The sequence below is a fragment of the Ursus americanus genome, chromosome X (genome assembly GCF_024610735.1).
Source record: "Ursus americanus isolate L20-20 chromosome X, mUrsAme1.1.p, whole genome shotgun sequence".
NCBI lineage: Eukaryota > Metazoa > Chordata > Mammalia > Carnivora > Ursidae > Ursus > Ursus americanus.
In genome coordinates, this window is record NC_142164.1 from 93561819 (window position 1) to 93582370 (window position 20552).

Genomic DNA, 20552 nt, shown 5'->3' on the forward strand with positions numbered 1-20552 from the left:
CTTCTATGGCTTGTGCTTCACCTCACATTCTATTCTTCTTGGTGCTGATCAACACAGTCACTTCATATTACGATCTGCAAGGCATCAACATGTTTGCTATTGGGTTTACTAGAAAAAAGTGCCACTTAAAGTAAAAAGAGTCTCCGTGGACCCTGAACCTTAATCACAAGCATCCTCTTAGTGCTAGCTGTGATTACAGGAATTGAGATTGGTTCTTAAGAAATATTATAAAACATATAGATCCAAAGACTTTTGTTTCCTTCCAAATACTCATTTTTGAAGTCAGTGCATTCTAATGAGTCAGGAAAAACATTTTTCAAACTTTTGTTTTAATAATGCTCTTTAAGACCATGTTCTTGTACATCAAAGCAATAGTATGTGGTCACAGAACAATGTTAAAGACAAAGAAAGATATGGTATTTTATTAAGTAAAAAAAAATCTTACAAAACAGTATGCAAAGTTTGTCCCTGTTTTTGGAAAAACAATATATGCATATTGCATATATGTGGTAGATTGCTTGCAGTTCACACCTCCCTATAGCCTAGTCTGCTGATAGCGCCCTCCTACACTGACTGTGGCCTTACTTTGGCCAATAGAACAGAAGCAAATATGATTCAAGCAAGGACTTTGAAGAGTTCTTGAGTACTGGGACTTGCTGCTCTTAGGGCACTCCAAAAATCATGTGAATAAGCCTAAGCTAGCATGCTAGATGATGAGAGACAACATAGGGGCAGACTAATGTCATCCTAGCCTTCCCAGATGAGGCCATCATACACAAGCCAGCCCCGGTCACCACCAGCTGACCAGAGACACATGAAATCAGCCAGGGCTGGCTCAGACCAGAAGAACTGCATAGCTGAACTCAATTCAAATATCCAACCTGCAAAATAATGATCTGTTATGGACCAAATGTTTGTGACCCCCTCACATTCCTATGTTGACTTTCTAAGCCCTAAGTAATTAAGGTCAAATAAGGTCGTAAGGGTGTGGCTCTAATTCCATACAAAGACATCAGAGAGCTTATAAAAAGAGACACCAAACAGATCACTCCTGTACTCTCTCCCCTCTTTGTGCATGTGTGTACATATGTGCATGTGCACACACATGCACTTCCATCAAGAAAAGGCCAAGAGTAAATAAAAGATAGCCATCTACAAGCCAAGAAGAGAGCTCTCACCAGCAACCACCCATGCTGGTACCTTGATCTCAGACTTAGAACCTCAGACCTGGGAGAAAATAAATTTCTGTGATGTAAGCCACTGAGTCTATGGTATTTTATTATAGCATCCAGAGCTGACTAATACATGATCTAAATGCATGGTTGTTGTTTTAAGTCACAACATCTGGGATAGTTTGTTACACATCAAAAGCTACTGGATATTCATATGTAGTTGAGTTATGCATGTACATAAAATTAAAAAATAATTGGAAAATAGACCCAAATATTCCTCTGAGTGATGGGATGATATGTGATTTCCATTATTTTCTTCTTTTACTTTATTTTCTTTTTTTTTGCAATAAACATATTTTTGCAGTAAAACATATAAAAATATCAGAGTAAAGCAGTATGAAAGGCTAACTTTTAAAGCAGCAATGGAAATTAAGGATGAGAAAAAGACAGTCTAAAGCTGAAAGAAACATCCACTAACTGTGGGTTGGAATGAGAACATCCAGGGATTTGTAACTTCTACTTCCAGAACAACACTATGAAAAAAAATGGCTATAAAGAAGATCTCAAAAGCCTCTACCTTATGTCCTTATCTGGTCCTGGCATAGGACACAGAAATACACAAGCCAATTGCCCTTAGTAAGCCCTTAATGCCCAAGAGCCTCACTGTGTCTTCTTAGAGAACCAGGCCAAGGAAGAGAAGGGTGGACAGAAACGTGTATTCTGTTACATGGTTTCTTTTGCTGGGATAGCTTTTCCTCAAATAAAAGTTAATCAGAAGCAATCAGTGTAATACACATCAACAAAATGAAAGATAAAAATCATATGGTTGTCTCAAAAGATGCAGAAAAAGCATATGACAAGATTCAACATCAACTCAGATAAAAGTCTCAACAAAGTAGGGTTAAAGGGAACACAGCTCAGCATGATAAAGGCCATACTGGAAAACCCTCAGCTAACATCATACTCAATGGTGAAAAACTGGGAGCTTTCCCTGGTAAGGTCAGGCACAAGACAAGGATGTCCACTCTCACCACTTTTATTCAATATAGCACTGGAAGTCTTAGCTACATTGATCAGATAAGAAAAAGAAATGAGGGATCCATACTGGAGAAGTTAAGCTGTATTTGCAGATGACATAATACTATACATAGAAAATACTGAAGACTCTCCCCCCCAAAAAAAAACTACTAGAAGTAATAAACAATTTCAGTAAAGTAGCAGGATACAAAATTAATACCCAGAAATCGGTAATGTTTCTATACACTCAATGAAGTAGTAGAAATTTAAAAAGCAACACATTGATAGTTGAACCAAAAAGAATAAAATACCTAGGAATAAACTTAACTAAAAAGGGGGGGGGGACCAGGGTGGCTCAGCTGGTTAAGCATCTGACTCGATTTTGGCTCAGGTCATGATCTCGAGGTCATGGGTTTCAGCCCCACATCAGGCTCCACGCTCAACAAGGAGTTTGCCTGAGATTATCTCCCTCTCCCTCTGCTCTTCCCCGTGCTCACACAGACATTCTTTCTCAAACAAATAAATCTTAAAAAAAAAAAAAAAGGTGAAAGACCTGTACTCTGAAAGCTTTAAAACACTGATGAAAGAAATTGAAGATGACACAAATGGAAAGATATTCCATGCTTATGGATTGGAAGAATTAATATTGTTAAAATGTCCATATTACCCAAAGCAATCTACAGATTCAGTCCAATCCCTATCAAAATACCAACAGTATTTTTCATAAAACTAGAGCAAATACTACTACAATTTGTATGGAACCACAGAAGACCCTGAATAGCCAAAGCAATAATAAGAAAGAAGAACAAAGGTGGAGGCATCACAATCCCCAATTTCAAGATATACTAGGAAGCTGTAATAATCAAAACACTACATCAAAAACTAATGATGTACTAAATGTTGGCTAATTGAACATAATAATTAAAAAACAGTATAGTACTGGCACAGAAAGAGACACATAGATCAACAGAACAGAATGGAGACCCCAGAAATAAACCCAGAATTATATGGTCAGTTAATCTATGACAAAGAAGGCAAAAATATGTAATGGAGAAAATACAGTCTCTTCAATCAACGGTGCTGGGAAAGCTGGACAGCTACATGCAAAAGAATGAAACTGGACCACTTTCTGACACCACACACAAAAATAAACAGAAAATGGATTAAATACCTAAATGTGAGATCCGAAACCATAAAAATCCTAGAAGAGAACACAGGCAGTAATTTCTCTGATATCAGCCATAGCAACATTGTTCTCAATATTTCTCCTAAAACAAGGGAAACAAAAGCAAAAATAAACTATCAGGACTACATCAAAATCAAAAGCTTTTACACCACAAAGGAAACCACCAACAAAACAAATAGACAATCTACTGAATGAGAGAAGATATTTGTAAATGATATATCCAATAAGAGGTTAATATCCAAAACATGGAAATAATTTATGCAACTCAACACCAAAAAAACAAACAATCCAATTAAAAAATGGGCAGAGGACTTAAAGAGACATTTTTCCAAAGACGTACAGATGGCCAACAGAGATATGAAAAGATGCTCAACATCACTAATCATCAGGGAAATGCAAATCAAAACCATAATGAGTTATCACCTATGCCAATTAGAATGGCTAACATCAAAATGACAAGAAACAACAAGTGTTGGTGAGGATGTGGAGAAAAAGGAGCCCAATCTTGGTGCTCATTCTCTATTGGTGGGAATGCAAACTGGTGCAGCCAGTCTAGAAAAACACTACGGAGGTCCCTCAAAAAATTAAAAATAGAAACACCATAGGATCCAATAATTCCACTATTGGGTATTTAGCCAAAGAAAATGAAAACACTAATTTGAAAAGCTACATGCACCCTTATGTCTATTGCAGCATTATTAACAACAGCCAAGATACGGAAGCAACCTAGGTGTCCATCAATAGAAGTATGGGTAAGGAAAATTTGGTGTACACACACACACACACACACACACACAGCCATAAAAATAGGTGATATCGTGCCATTTGAGACATCATGGATGAACCTAGAGGGTATTATGCTACGTGAAATAAGTCAGAGTGAGAAAGACAAATACCATATGATTCCACTCGTAAGTGGAATCCTAACAAAACAAACAAACAAACAAAAAGAAAAACCCCGAAAAAACAAAAATCAGAATCAGACCTATAAATACAGAGAACAAACTGATGGTTGCTAGAGTGGAGGGGGTGGGGAGTTGGACATAACGGGTGAAGGGGAGAGGGTGATACAGGCTTCCAGTTATGAAATGAATAAGGCACAGGAATAAAAGACACAGCATAAGGAATAGTCAATGGTATTGCAATAGCAGTGTAACAGGACAGATGGTAGCTATACTTGTGGTGAACATAGCATAATGTATAAATCTGTCAAATCGGTAAGTTGTACACCTAAAACTAATATAACATTGTGTGTCAACCATACTCAAATAAAAATTTTAAAAACACGTTTGAGAAAAATCAAAGAAATTTGGACATTGCCTGGAATAATATTTTAAATAATTTTGTTGGGTGTGAAAAAATTGTTAAGAGTGTAGATCTCATGTTAAGTGTTCTAAAAATTTTAAATAAATAAGTTTTATACATTTTAAAATAAAAGTTTTAAAAATAGGTAAGCCATAGACTAGGAGCTAATATTCCCAAATATATTCCTAAAACATATATCAGGTAAAAACTGGTCACCAGGGCATAGAAAAGAACTCCTATAATGGAATAACAAAAAGACAATTCAATGAAAAAAAAAAGAGCAAAAATTGAACTAGCTATTTCACAAAAAAAGTTTATATGAATGGCCAATAAACACACGGAAAGATGCTCCATCCACATTATGAGTCGACAAAAATGCAAATTGAAACCCAAGGAATTACCAACCTTAATGGTTAAAATTAATAAGCCTGACAACACCAGATATTGGCAAGGACACGAAGCAGCTAAAACTCTCAAATATTGTTGATGACAGTGCAAAATGGTACAACTGCTTTGGTAAAAGGTCTGCCAGTTGCTTATGACACTAAACACCTGCTCTCCGACCTAGCAGTTCCACTCCTAGCTTTTTACCTAAGTGAAACAAATATCCACAAAAACACTTTTACATGGACGTTCATAGCAGCTTTATTTGTAATAACCCCAAACTAGAAATTGCCCAGGTGTCTATCCATAAAATAATAGATTTATTCACTTCCAAAGCAGGCAAAACTAGTCAATGGTGGCAAAAAATCAAGGCAGTGGTTTCCACTGGGGTGTGTGTGAAGGTTTTAACTGGGAAGGAGTAGGAGGTTACTTTCTGCACTGATGGTAATATTCTCTATTTTGATAGGGGTTTGGGTTATGTAGGTATATGCATCTGTCAAAACTCAACAAGTGTATGTTTAATATTTTTAGCATCAGGGGCGCCTGGGTGGCACAGTGGTTAAGCGTCTGCCTTCGGCTCAGGGCGTGATCCTGGCGTTATGGGATCGAGTCCCACATCAGGCTCCTCCGCTATGAGCCTGCTTCTTCCTCTCCCACTCCCCCTGCTTGTGTTCCCTCTCTCACTGGCTGTCTCTATCTCTGTCAAATAAATAAATAAAATCTTTAAAAAAAATAAAAAAAAATAAAAAATATTTTTAGCATCAATATACATAAATTTTATCTTAAAATTTAAAAATCTGTGAACAAAATAATTAGTTAATGAATAAACCTGGGCAAGGAACAGTAGGAACAGTAGAAGGAACAGTAGGTCTGAGGTACAGAGATCCAAAACTGTAGAATAGGTTCTGAGAACTACAAGGATATCCAATGGCTACACAAAGAATCTGGCATTGCTCGTGTTTATAGCTCCCCCCAAGAGAAAATTAGTTTTCATTATCTCCAACGTGAAACAAATACTGATAGGTTTGTAACAATTCCAAGGGAAAGATGCAACCCTTTAACGCACAAAAATGCCTTCTGATGCATCTAAATAATAAATAAGCCTCTATCATTCTGTTTGAACTAGTATGAACTTCAGAACTTGAGTAATAGTTCTCTCCATGCCAATCCCCATCATCATCGGAGAGGGCTTCCATAGCCATTCGGATCTTCTATCCAACTTCCTACTCACCAAGTTTCTTGATTTCCTGGGTACTCAACCACTAGTCTATTATGGCCTCAAGTTACACCTTGCCACACATAAAACTATAATAACCCTCAAATCTGTTTTTCTTTAAATAACCATATATTTTTATTATTTCTCTTAATGAGAAATATGGGACTCAAACTCATGACCCTGAGATCAAGAGTCGCATGCTCTTCTGAGTCAGCCAGACATCCCAACCCTCATGTCTTAAATACCCCTTGAAACCATCTTAAAAATGGTATCTCTTGATTTTCTTCATACTTCTCTGATCATGCCTTTCCAGTTCCTTTTGCAGACCTCACTAGCTCAGTCTACAACTCAAAGTATCATTAGCCAAATTATTCTGTCCTTGGCTCTACTCATCATCATACACATCTTCCCTAAACAATCTCACCCATGCTCATGGCTTCCCCACCATATATGATGATGACTCACAAATGTCTATCGTTAGCTTAGACCTCTCTCATGATCTCCATCCTAGTACATAAGCTGCCTAATTAACATTCCTACCTAGATATCCTAGACAGTCCTCAAATTTACTATCTCAAAGAGAGCTCAGTGTCTTTCAACAAATCCTTTCCCCATTTTTGTGTTCCTCAACCTGGTAATGTCAACAGAACTATGAAAATGAAAGTCATCATTTATTCCTGCATTCCCTTAACTAGCCCTCCATATCAAGGGCTGTGTCCTGCCACTTCTACCATCTTTGTTTTGGTGTATAATATACTTTATTTTAAAACTTCTCCAGCTTTATTAAGGTATAATTGACAATTGTATATTTAAGGTGTACAATGTGATATTTTGATATACATTGTGAAATGATCACCACAATCAAGCAATGAACATACCCATCACCTCACATTGTGTCTGTGTGTGTGTGTGTGTGTTGGTGTTGAGAACACTTGAGAGCTGTTCATTTGTATGCTGGTGGTTACCAGTTGCTGAGAGGTTGGGGAAATGGGGAGCTGTAGATCAAAGGGTACAAACAATAGATCTGAAATATTTTCACCACAAAAAGTAAATAGTAATTATATGACATGATGAAGGTATTAGCTAACATTAAGGTGGTAATCATTTTATAGTATATAAATGTATCAAATCAATAGCGTTGTACACCTTAAACTTATAAAAAGTTATACGTCAATTATATTTCATTAAAACTGGAAAATCTCTCTTAGCAAATTTCAAGTGTACAATATAATATTGAGTCACAATGTTGTACATTAGATCTCCAGATCTCTTATTTATTCTGCATAACTGAAACTTTGTACCCTTTGACCAACATCTCCCTTTTTTCCCCACCCCTCAGCCTCCAACAACCACTATCCTACTTTCTGCTTTCATAAGTTTTTTTAGATTCCACATATAAGTAAGATTGTGCAGTGTTTGTCATTCTGTGTCTGGCTTATTTCACTTAGGAAAATATCCATTTCTAACATCTTCATCTTTTTCACACTTGTTCATTCTCCCTGCAAAATTCTACTCAATTTCATTTTTTTAAAAAAGTAGGCTCCATGCCCAGCATGGAGCCCAACATGGGGCTTGAACTCATGACCCTGAGATCATGAGTCAGATGCTTAACTGACCAAGCCACTCAGATGCCCCTCAATTTCTCATCTTGAAACCTACGGAGTAGAAACACGTGTGGCAATGTGTGTGTGTGTGCACACAGAGTGTCATGGTACTCACCTAGTAACACAGGCATTCTCATCCTTGACTGCACACTAAAATCACCTAAGGAACTCACATAATTCTGAGTCAATTGGTCTTAAATGGGATCCTGCCATGATATGGGAAGATTCAATGGGCAGCCAAGGATGGCAGTCATTGGTCAACTACTCAGTGATCCTTTATCTTCTGCAGAATAAAGGTCCCCTTCTCACCCAACTATATTTCCAAATAAATATCATGCTGCGTCAGTCCCTGAAAACTTGTCCACTGTCCACGTTAAACTATGTGCAATATCCCAACCTTGTTTTTTCATTATTGCTTCCACCCTATCCTCCCTCCTTACCTAATGATTACTCATCTTTCAAGTCTTAGTGAAGTGTTAGCTCTTACAAAGGTTTGCTGATTCCCTCTCTTCTAGAAGTTACCCCTGGCTGGAATGTACCTTTCCCTCTAATATGCTCCACTGCAGCTGTATAGATTTCTATCATAGCAACTAAACTGGTTTATTCACTTGCTTGCTTACACGTCTGTCTCTTCCTTTTTCAACTGTGACATTTCAAGGTCAAACCTCCTGTCTTAGCTATCCTTATCATCCCAGAAACCAGGACATAACAGCTGAATGATACAAACTAATTCAGTAAGTAAAATGCCAACTAGCATTGTAAAGATAATCTAATCATTTCCAATTTCCATCTGTCATTAGTCCGTAGATAAATTGTCAGTTGATATGTTAAGAAAATGTTTTCTTCTCTACCTCTTGGCTATTTAACTGTCTTCAGTGACTGCAATATTTCTGCCTTCCTGGCCCTGAATTTCCAGTTACATGATTCTTCAAACTGACTTCTGAGCCCTGTAGTAGGAAAACAAAAACAGTAGCAGAAAAGCCCCAGTGTTCTGAGTTTGAATCCCTGCTTCTCTCCTTAGAGCTGTATAGCCACAGGCAAATTCCTTCAATGTTCTGATGTTCAATTTCATTATGTAGAAGTACCATGAGGCTAAAAGCATTGTCTACTGTGTCATCACCACAAACTCATTCAGTACCAGGCACCTGATACAGATTTTTAAATGACAAAAATATGGACTATGTTTAAGAGTTGTTATTACGAAGAGATCATGTAATTGTATATGTATAGTTCTTGGAAGAGGACTCATAAGATATTTAATAAATAGCAACGCTCATACTATATCTTCAGCTCAGTTCATTACTCCCATACTGTGAGATGATACATTCACCTTTCCCCAAATACAGCCTAACCTGATACAACTCTCTGTCTTTTGGGTCTGGACCCTCCAGCACTTGCTGTATTACACATGATTAGTAGAGCACATTGCACAGTTGGTATGAAATTTTATTTTATTTTTTAGATTTTATTTATTTGAGAGAAAGAGTGAGAGAGAGAGAGACAGAGAGAGCAAGGGGAGGGGGAGAGAGAGAAGCAGACTCCCCACGGAGCAGGGACCCTGTTGCGGGGCTCAATCCCAGGACCCTGAGATCATGACCTGAGCAGAAGGCAGACGCTTAACTGACTGAGCCACCCAGGTGCCCCAGTACGAAATTTTAGATGTTTACATTAAACAAAGAAGAAACAGGTTCAACTGGTCACAGATCTAATGCCAATATTGAAAGGTGGAAACATTTTAAATTAACATTTTAAATAAGGTTTCATGTCAAAAGGAAGGTTGATGTACCTGGCTGTCATGAAATCATTTGTCACAGAACTTTATGTTGCAAAATTTTCCATTTGGATCATTGCAGATGTCATGTTGGAGGTGTCCTACATTTTCTACTTACTGGTTATTTTTAAGATGTTGCGATAGAGTATGGATATTTTGCTTATGTTAATGCAGTCAAATGTTAAGGTGAAAAGCTTTACGAAGGCACTTTCTTAACCAGTCTTTGGGGGAATTCAAGGACTCCCAAAGACTCAACTTGTGAAAGCCCCAGTAGCTTACAAGACTTTGCTTTCTTGCTGAGAGAAGACCGTGGGACACAAGGAAGTTTTAAAACTTGAAGTTTTAAAGAATACTCAGGAATAAGGGAGCACACTTATTTACTGACAGAAGTGCAAGTACACAGATGCAGATTGGACATATGGACGGAGTGGATGACATCTGAAGACTGCATTTCTTTCCTATTACCAAAGTGCCTTGAAATCAAAGAAATCACCTATCCTAAAGAATCCTAGAATTATTTGGTGGTAATTATGTTAGAATTTTTGAAGATATTCAAGGATTTATGAGTATGAATCATGTTTTAAGTGCTGTGACCATCACTGACTGTAAACCTCAAAATATGCTAAGCTACCGAACATCTTACCCATTGATGTGGCATAATTTTAAGAGGATGTGCCCGAACTGAAGGCAAACTGTACTCACTTGAAGGCATCCTTGGAAGACTGGCATTGAGTATACAAATGCCAGGATCAATCTGAATTTCAGATGATTTATAATTGGGGAAATATCTAGGTCCACCTAACTCACTCTCAGTCATAAAAATACTAAAAAGAAATTTGAGAACCTTCATCAGTGACATAAAGCTGAGACTGAATTAAAACAAAACTTGAATAAAGAAACCCTATTATTCTCAACAATGATTTTATTGTATTTCAAATTAATTCTCTTTTTATTTTACTTTAATTCCAGTATAGTTAACATACAGTGTGATGTTAGCTTCAGGTGTATCAAAATAATTCTCTTTGAATTAGTAACAGTTGTTCAGTCTGGCTCTATACCTATTCTATATGCTTCAGTATAACAATTTTTAAAATTTTTTAGCATCCCCACAGAATGCCATTACTTCTACTACTACTACTACTACTACTACTACTGCTAGTTTTAGTTAATGGCTTGTAATAGGTACTGCTCCATATATTTTCACCTACATTATCTTAATCCCCACAACAGAACTTAGAGATGGGTAAAAACCTCAGTTTCTCAAATGATAGTAATGAGGGTCGGGGGATTTAATGGATGCTCAGAGTGACATAGTCAGGACAGAGAAAGACAAGGGTCCTTAGAAAGAAGGAGACAGGAGAGTCAGTCAGAAAAGAACATGTGATAAAGGAAGCAGAGGTCAGAGTATGATTGCTGACGGAGTCAGGTGATCTCTAGAGGCTGGAAAAGACAAGAAAATAAATTCTCTCCTGGAGCTCCCAAAAGGAACACAACTCTGCCAACACCTTGATGTTAGCCTAGTGAGAACCATTTTGAACTTCTTCAGAACTGAAGGATTATAAATTTGTATTCCAATACCAGGGTTTATGGTTAATTTGCTAGAGTGGTAATATGAAACTAATAGAAATAAAATGGAATAAGATATGTAACACAGCAACCATCTTTTAAAAAATCTCTCAATCTTAAATCTGCAGCAAAAGTATCTTGTTTGTAAAATGTGTGTCGACATCACCCACACTGTCTCCTGTCTCATGTCCACGATCTTTCCTCCTCTTCTGCTTCTCCATGTCAGATTAACAGAATACCTTAGGTTAATTCTTCTACAGATACTATACAGATACTAAACAAGAGGCCAACACAAGCTGAAATATAACATCTGTAGACTAAAATTAACCTTACAGTTAGCTTTTCCTCCCAAACAACCCTTCCCATAACACCGGTCAACCATTTTCTGCCTAACCCACCTTTGATGATCCATCTGTGGGCCTTTGGACATAAGCATTCCACTACTGGCAACACCGCTCACATCCACTCTGCTTAAGTTCTACTAAGTTTTCAAGGATCCTTGTCGAATCGGAGGCCCACTTTGTCCATCCTATCTTTCCTGAACACCAGAATGGTTCTTCATGAACTCCTGTTTCTCTCAAATACAATATACTGACTGATACGCCAAGCACTCCCTGTCAATAAAATGTCTACTCTGACACAGATAATTTCTTATTTCAAATATTTGTCTCTTCTCTCCAGTCGGTCTACAGATTCTTTGAGGAAGGTGGGGGGGTACTTAAATCTCACTGAAAGTGGTTCCTGCTTCTCATGTTGTGACTCTCTAAACTTCATTTTTCTCGGAGCGCCTGGGTGGCTCTCTCAGTTAAGCATCTGCCTTCAGCTCCGGTCATGATCCTGGAGTCCCAGGATTGAGCCCCAGGTCAGGCTCCCTGCTCAGCAGGGAGTCTGCTTCTCCATCTGCCCCTCACCCCACTTGTGTCCTCTCTCTCCCTCTCACTCTTTAATGAAATAAAATCTTAAAAAAAAGTAAACTTCATTTTTCTCAGCTGTCAAAATGAGGATCTGTATACAGGTCCCCATGGTTTCTGTGAGGAATAATAGACATGGTGTATGTGGAATTTCTTAGGATAGGCCCAGCAGAGACACTTCATAATATGTTAGATTTGTACCTCCTGCCTGTTCATAACAAGTGATTACTGAATATTTGCTGACTTGTAATCATGATATGTTCATCATTCTTACTCGGGTCCATCCAGATTTTTTAGAAAAACATGGACCAAATTACTTAAGCCATTTCCAACCTATTGAATAAATTAAAAAAAAAAAAAAGATGTCACCACAATCCTGCAGGAAAACACGTACCTAGGGAAAATCTGAAGGCAAATTTTGAACTGTCCTTGGGAGGATTCTGAATCATGCTGTATCTGTTCTACTCCTTATGTAGCAGTTCAATAGCTTTATAGCTCCGGTTTCAAAGAACAGACAGGACACACAGAGGACATCACATTTGACTCTCCAATTTCTAGTTTGGCCATAGTATACTTTGAAAGAACTTCCTGGCCTTGAGATTCATTGTATTTACCAAATAGTCTCCAAAGCCACTGTATTTCAGCCCCAAATTTTCTTAGAATTCCCTCCTCTTGACTCCTTACTCTCTACTTGAAGATGCCCAAATTGGAGCATAACTGTAAACATCAAATTTCAAGCAAATCTATCAATGGTGATAGCTCTGTTTTGTCTCCAGGGCCCATCCACACTCTTCATGAAATAAAATTGCTGCTCGGGGGACCAGGAGAGTGGTTTGAAATAATTTATCCAACTCTTTTTTTCTGTTAGAAATGTAAATGTATCTCAAAAGCGAGACCTGATGTTTATCAATGTGTCTTACACTGGAATTTGCATGACCTGTCCTGAATTACTGCTGCAAAGTTTTTGTGTTCTTTTTAAAAAATCAGAATGCTTTTATTAAACTGGCTGCAAAAAGATAATAAATGTGTGGGGTTTGGGGGCAGTATGCTTAACCCTCATATTTTATACCATCCAGTGTTCTGGTAGAGATTAGTGAGACTGTTCTCCATGTGGCTCACTCTCTACAAACATCTAGTTTAGATAATTAAAGGCATTAGCTTTATTTTTTCTCTTTGAAATGCTCGATACAAAATGCGAATATTATGTCTCCTGGGGTCAGCATCCCACCTCTTTGCCCTACCAGTCTCATTTGCTCTCTCAGTACTGCCAAGGATTCCAGGGACTCTTGAAAGGAATATTAATACGGACTTAAGTGATCAGTAACATAATTAAACCATTAAATGCCACTACAAGTGTGAGGAATAGACAACCAAACTTTAATAATGGGCTTCCAAAAGGATGTAAGAAAAATGCTCTCGTGTGTATTGTAAATTCTCCTTTCAGTTCAAGGAAGTGCTGTAGACAAAAGACCCTCTGCTCACTGCCCAGAGAATAATCGGACCACATAGCTCAACGGGGATGAGTTAAGAGTTTAAATTTAAAAATTAAGTTAAATAATAATAAAATTAAAGAATCATGTTGATGCCAATATGTTAGCCTATCAGGTTTTTCTGACACTTCTATAAATTACTGTTGAGAGTATTTCGGGATAGATGTTAAATCTGCTCTGTAGGCAGTTTAGGAAAAAAAGTCAAGTTACTAAAAATACACCACCACCCCCCATACCAAATTTAGGCACCATCACCATGTTCAATTATCCACAACAGCCACATAATTGACTGATTCACTTCCTTGAGGTACATATGTTGAATGAAGTCTATCTGCTTATATATTTCAAATAGTCTGCACTTACCCACATAGGGCCATGTTCCACACCCACACACACAGATTTCAGTGTAGGCTCCCATAAGCCAGACTGAGGAGGTTCATGACTAAATCAGAATTGTAGAAAATGCTAATCAATATTTTCTCAATATTTTAACTCCATATGATTTTTTTCCTTTAACTTTTGGCATCAAATGAGTTTTGTCTGCCAGCTTGCACCAACATAGTCCACAACATATTGAACACTGAATTACAAAACACAAATGCCCAATTCTACTGCTTCCGGGTAGGTATGTGCTGGTGTTATACAGCAAATGCCATTATTCTGCTCAGGTGGAGAAATCCTCTTTATGTTCGGAGCTGTCAAACCTCTTACATCATCACTCTACTCAGAGTCGGACCACAAAGCACCAGCTTGAAGCAAACGTGAGTCCAGTGGAGAGAGAGTGAGCCCCACTGCCACATGACCGGGCAGACTTTTGGAGGTAAGCAGGAAAGGCTCTGCGGTATCTGAGATCTATGATCATTTTAACAGCCATTTCACAGTAACAGTTGGTATCGAATGTTTACCAGGCCCTGTTTTAAGCACTATCTGGGGCTGCCCTCCCTCAGAAACAGACTGAGACAGAAGGTGCGGACACCCATTTTACTGGAGATTCTCTTGTTATCAACGCCTATGAGGGGCTGAGGGAAACAGGACTGGGCAGCAGGAGAACTTGCGCATGGCAGCTACACAGAGGCCATAGCCAATGCCACAGGAAGCTAGGAGGCTGGATGGCCCTTCACAGTTGACCTGAATGGAGGCAAGAGGACCAGACAAAACTGAACAACTTTTGGCCTTGTGCTGACCTTCAAGATGGGGCACAACTTTGTTCAGTGCAGTTCCTTTCCGATGAGGACAAGTCCCAAAGAAGGACTCATCTGTGAGCCATTGGCAGCCAACTCCTAGCAGCCGTAAGAACGAACGCCTCGGTCCTAAAGCTGTTTTCTGTGTGATAACCTGCAGCAGCCCCCTTCTGTCTTATAGGTACTATTTCACCTAATCCTCACCACCATCCCACAAAGCAGACACTCTTCTTTCTCCACTTTACAGATGAGGAAACTGAGCCTCAATTATTGGTAACTTAGGGAGCTGGGACCTTAGCCCAATTCAAGCCTTTAGTCCCCACCCTCTGAAGGCAGGGTGTAGCATTCAACTACCCTCAATTAATGTTTGATGAATTTTCTTAAGAAGACAAGTGGGGAAGTAACAGATTATTTCAACTTTATAACTTGGGTAAAATGTCCAGGTTTGGGAAAGAAGTTGAAATCCATTGGTATCATAAAACTTATTTTAAAAATCACAAATCATCACCTGGTGCTTCAGTTCTCCTGCCAACTAGAGTTCCAACTTGAATTAAAGCTGGGTGTGGGTATGAAGAGGTTCATCATATAATACTTCCTACTTTCGTAAAAGTTCAAATGTTTTCAAGTGACCATTTTGTTAAAAAAAAAAAAAAGTCACAAGAGCCAGAGTGGTTTATAGGTGAGTTCTATATGATATTAAGGGGGGAAAAGTTAATTTTAATGTAATCTAAAGCATTTCAACTGAATAGAAAAAGAGAAAAGCTCTCTAATGCATTTTACGAAGCCAACAAGACTTTAATGCTAAACCTGATAACAACAGTTAAAAGCGTAGCCCACCATCACTTATGAATAGACATGAAATGTTCAAAAGACATATTAGGATATAAAGTCAGAAGAATAGCACATTATGTCTAGGTAGGGCTTATTCTAAATGTAAGGATGGGAAAATTACCACAAAAGATACAAACAGAATCCATTCTATCAAAAAGTAAAGTAGGAAAGCCTCATGATAATATTAATAAATGCTAATCATTTGGTGAAATTCAGAGCCTTATTAATAAAAATAGCACACAGAACAGGAATAAAAGGAAACTACTTATGGCAGACTTCTTACCAAAAACCAACAACAAATATACACTAAAAGATCGTCACTGAAACAATTGCCATTATAAATTCGGAAATAAGAACACCTGTCTTTAGGGACATTACTCTTGCAAATGGATGTGTTAGTTTCCTAGGTTTGCTATAACAAAGTCCCACAAACAACATAAACAGACTTAAAAAAAAAACCAGGAATGTATTGTCTCACCGTTCTGGCGGCTCGAAGTCTGAAATCAAGGTGTCCACAGGGCCTCACCAGACGTCCTTGGTTCTAGTGGTTGACGGTGAAACTTGATGTTCCTTGGCTTGGGGGTGGACCACTCCAATTTCTGCCCCTGTCTTCACATGGCCTCTTCTGTGTGTCTGTGTCCAAATGTTCCTCTTCTTATAAAGACAGAAGTCACTGGAAGAGGGCCCGCCCCAAATGCAGTATGACTTCATCTTGTTTTGATTACATCTGCAAAGACAGGTTATGAATTCAACATATTTTTTAGGGGACGCAATTCAATCCATAACAGTCTATTAAAAGTTAAAATTCCATTCACTTTGGCCCACTTCTGGAAATCTCCCCCATAGAAATAAAAGCCCTCTTTTATGATTTAGGAGATTTTTTATATATAATAACATTAATATTATGAAACTACATAACACACATATATAACATAAACATACATAACACTGAAATATATATATCATGTTTAATGCTTATTTTAATGTCAAAAACAAACTGAATGACATAAATTGAGGAATTATGGCATATCCACACCATGTACTACATGTAGGGAATAAATATTTTAAAATAATGAATTCAAGTTGGACCAGTCAGCAAGGAAGATACTCTACAAGGTAAATGATGAGTGAGAAATCCAAGTTGCAGAAAACTTTGCAAAGTATGGTCCTAATTTTTTAAAAAGATGAAGCACAATTCCTATAGCAATGTGTGTGTGTGTGTGTGTGTGTGTGTGTGTATACACATGCTAAGGTTAGCGTAGAAAAAAAATAAAGAATTCAAAGTTGTTAACATGGATTACTTTCTGGGAGAACACATGAGGTAAGAAAGAGAAGAGAAAAGGCAAAGCAAACAAAAATCAAAAGAAAAAAGAGTGCATTAAAAATCCTTATATGAATATATATCATTCACACTCATACAGTTATATAGTTGTGTGTGTGTGTGTGTGTGTGTGTGTGTGTGTGTGTGTGTATAAAATTCACCCTCCAGGACTAAATAAGTATTGAGTTAAAGAACTGCTGTACATAAAGATTCCTAAAATGAGCAGACTTGGATGACAAGCAGAGGGGGTAACCCAAGTAATTACTCTCCTTTATATACAGTATGGTGGAGACGTGTGTACTACAAAGGTGGGTGTAAAAACAGAAAAATAATGAATGTATATCAATGGCAAAACTTTGGGAAAATATAATTTCTTAAAAATATATACAATAACACTTTTCACATGTGCGATGTGTGCAAAGTCGTATTTTAAGAAAGTAAAATTATTTTCATTCCTATAATGGAATTTAGCAGAAGAATATGCCGTGGAGTTCTACAGATAGCATTGTGATTTCCAGCTGCTCTTGCCCAGTGAATTAGTATGAAAACATCAGTTCTACAATCGTCCACTCCATATAGGTAAAGCATGAAGTTAAAAGTGGTCCCATATTTTAGGGGGCAGGGGGGCATAAGATTAATAAGACTACTTAGTCGCAGTGTTTTATCAGATGAGAGTAGATAAGGCAAGGGAGAGTGTGAGATGGAAAGAGAAAAAAACAATCTTAAAGCAAAATAGAATCCAACAGGAGTTCTTTGAATATGTGCTTTGGTGAGTTTTACCCCAACTCCCCCAAGTCTTTGGGTGGGGTGTATAAGAACTGGACTTTTAAGATTTCCATACTTTCTTTCTCCCTCTCTACTGCACTTGAGCTTACCCAGGCAGAAACTGACTGGAGCTTTAAGGCTGAAAGGGTCTTGCACTGTCAGAAGCATCTTTTTGAGAATGAGAACCTAACGGAATCTACTAAGTATAATACAAACCACTACATTTTCCCCCAAAGCCACAGCACTAGGGAATACTCATGCTGAGGAAGCCTCTTTATTAAGCCCTACAGATACAAAGATGAATATGACATGAAGCACCTTTTAAGGTGTTTCCAGGCCTGGAAAAGAACTGTGTGCACAATTAACCACAATTCAAAACAGAGACAGCAAACACATGGCAGAAGAGCAAATAATACACTGAGAGGACAAAAAAGGAAATGGAATGCTGTCCAAACTGTGAAACGAAAAAACCTTAGCACACAGAGTGAATTCCAATAAATATTCACCTATAACTCCAGGAAAGCCCAATAATAGTCAATGTTACAGAGTCTGTGCCTGCTTGTTCCTGCTGCGTTGAACAGCGCTGTCTGGAAAAGTCATGGCATATGAAAGGTGCAGCTGATCAATGGACAACAGCTTTGAGCACTCATTTCGTGCCGGAGGTTGCTCTGGGAAGCGCACTTCGTGAAGCAGAGGCAGGTGTGCATTCTTTTGTACTAAGAATAGCGTGGGCAGTGACACCAGGTTGTCAGCATCCTGCAAAAGGCAGCTGGTTTCCCTAATGGCCAAGAATCTGCATGCAGGTTCCGACTATGAGAACCGAGTTTTAGTCTTGACGTTTGCCTCTGTTTCAGCCTCGTGTGTTTAGACAAATCATTTACCTTCTGTGAATACCAACAGGAATTCAAAACTCACTGAGAATCATCGTTCCGTACAACTGGATTATAAAAAGTATCAAAAACTATAACATGTATAAAAGTGTTTTTATCTGAAGGTAAGACATCATTATTAAAGCAACTACTATGTGCAACAGAAGGCTGATAACACAGGTAGACATAAATATGTTTAGCACGACAACTTGCAGGGATAAATGGGAGGGCAGGCAATGTGCTTTTCAATCATCCATGCAGTAAAGGAACCGGGAAGTAAATCGGACCCTCAGCTCTGTCATGAACTCTGAATGACCTTCAGTGGGTGATAGAGCCAAATCAATTTGAAAATCTCTAACATGAAAGGGACTGGGGAAATAATCTACCGTGAAAGGGATAGGGAAATAATAATCTGACACGAGAGGGATGAGGAAATAATCTCTAAATCCATTTCAATTCTCAACTTCAGTAATAATAAACTAATTCGATGACAGGTAAATATCTAATGGATATTATATACTGTGGTTTGGAATAATGAATGTTTGAATCTTGGAGGACAGTAGAGTCTGAATTAGAAGGCAAGTAATCATGGATTAGTAATTCAAAAATAAGAGGCCATCATTTATTAAAACTTAATTGCAGGAACTTTGGTTTCAGTTCAAAGCTTAGAAGCCCTAATTCCCATCCTTACAACAAGGAAAACTTGACAAACTATCAACAACTTTTTCTTCAACACCTCAGAGAACTGAGACTGCAGGCCAAACTACCATCCCCAAACCTGAAGAGATGGGCTCCTCCAGGAAGACAACTCAGGCATAGAATTATCTGGAGCAAAAGCCACTGGGCAGATGCCATTTAAGCTGGAAGGTCCGATAAACTAGAAATTTCGATGAACTGCTAGAGGCTGACTATGGACTATCATGAGAGTGAGCAGCTCGTGAGAGCCAAAGTCCTAGGGAGGGATCCACACTTTTATAGGTTTTCCCTATGGGAACCCACCAGGCTGTCACAGAATCAAGAATCCTGAGACAGCTCCCTCCACCACATGGCCCCAGCTGGTGGAGAGGAAGGGGAGTAGCCTTGTGAAAATCCACCCAGACCCTTCTCCCTTAGAGAACAAAAGGCTTAATCTCCAAGAGGTCTGACGTTGATGGCTGGCATCAGGGAAATCCCAGTCAAGCTGAGGGAAGGGAGCTCGACTCTGCCACGGCCTCCCTGTGTCACTTAAAGAAAGAACTACAAGATTAAATGTACAGGAGAGAGGATCTCAGTCTGTGTAACTGGGGGCACTGGAGGACAAGCAATGTCCTGTGGTAGGGGGAGGATTAGAGGGCAAGGGATGAAAAATTTCTATGCCTAAAGCAGGGACAGAAACACCTGGGAAAGCCACATGCCCTAGGCACACGCCCATAGTCTTTCCCCAAACTAGAATTTAATCAGGTGATTAGAGGAAGCTTCCCCTTGCCTACACCCCATCACTACTGCAGTAATGTCTCCAGGAACAATAATAGTGGATTACAGCTGGGACAACAGAGACACACTGTCTCTGATGAGTAGTACAAAGGGAAGAAGCCCTTAAGGCAACAGGAGAGCTGGAGAGAGAGGGCACTGGAGGAATTTGAAACCTCTCGTACCCCTAACTACAACAGACACCAAACACAACTACTGGTGAGATTAAAATAAATCCTCATACTGAAGATCTATTTAACCCAGTATTTAACACACTATACCACATATCTGGCTTCCAGCAAAATATTGTAAGGCATGCCAAAGGAAAAACAAACAAAAGACAGTCTGAAGACACAAAGCAATCAGCAAAACCAGATTCAGATACGACACAATGTTGGAATTGTCAGGGAATTAAAAATAACTATGATTAATGTGTTAAGGCTTTCATAAAAAAGGTGGATGCAAAACCAGATGTCAGCAGAAAGATGGTAACTATGAGAAAGTACCAAAAGGA

The 20552-nt window shown here is 38.5% G+C and overlaps 1 long non-coding RNA gene across 1 annotated transcript in view; it reads right to left on the reverse strand.

The window, feature by feature from the left end:
• LOC148106982 (uncharacterized) overlaps positions 1–20552 on the reverse strand; it is a 111312-nt gene that overhangs the window by 48436 nt on the left and 42324 nt on the right. The window contains exon 2 of the long non-coding RNA XR_015723287.1: positions 16113–16361. This is a non-coding gene — a long non-coding RNA (uncharacterized LOC148106982). The remainder of the gene's footprint in view (positions 1–16112; positions 16362–20552) is intronic.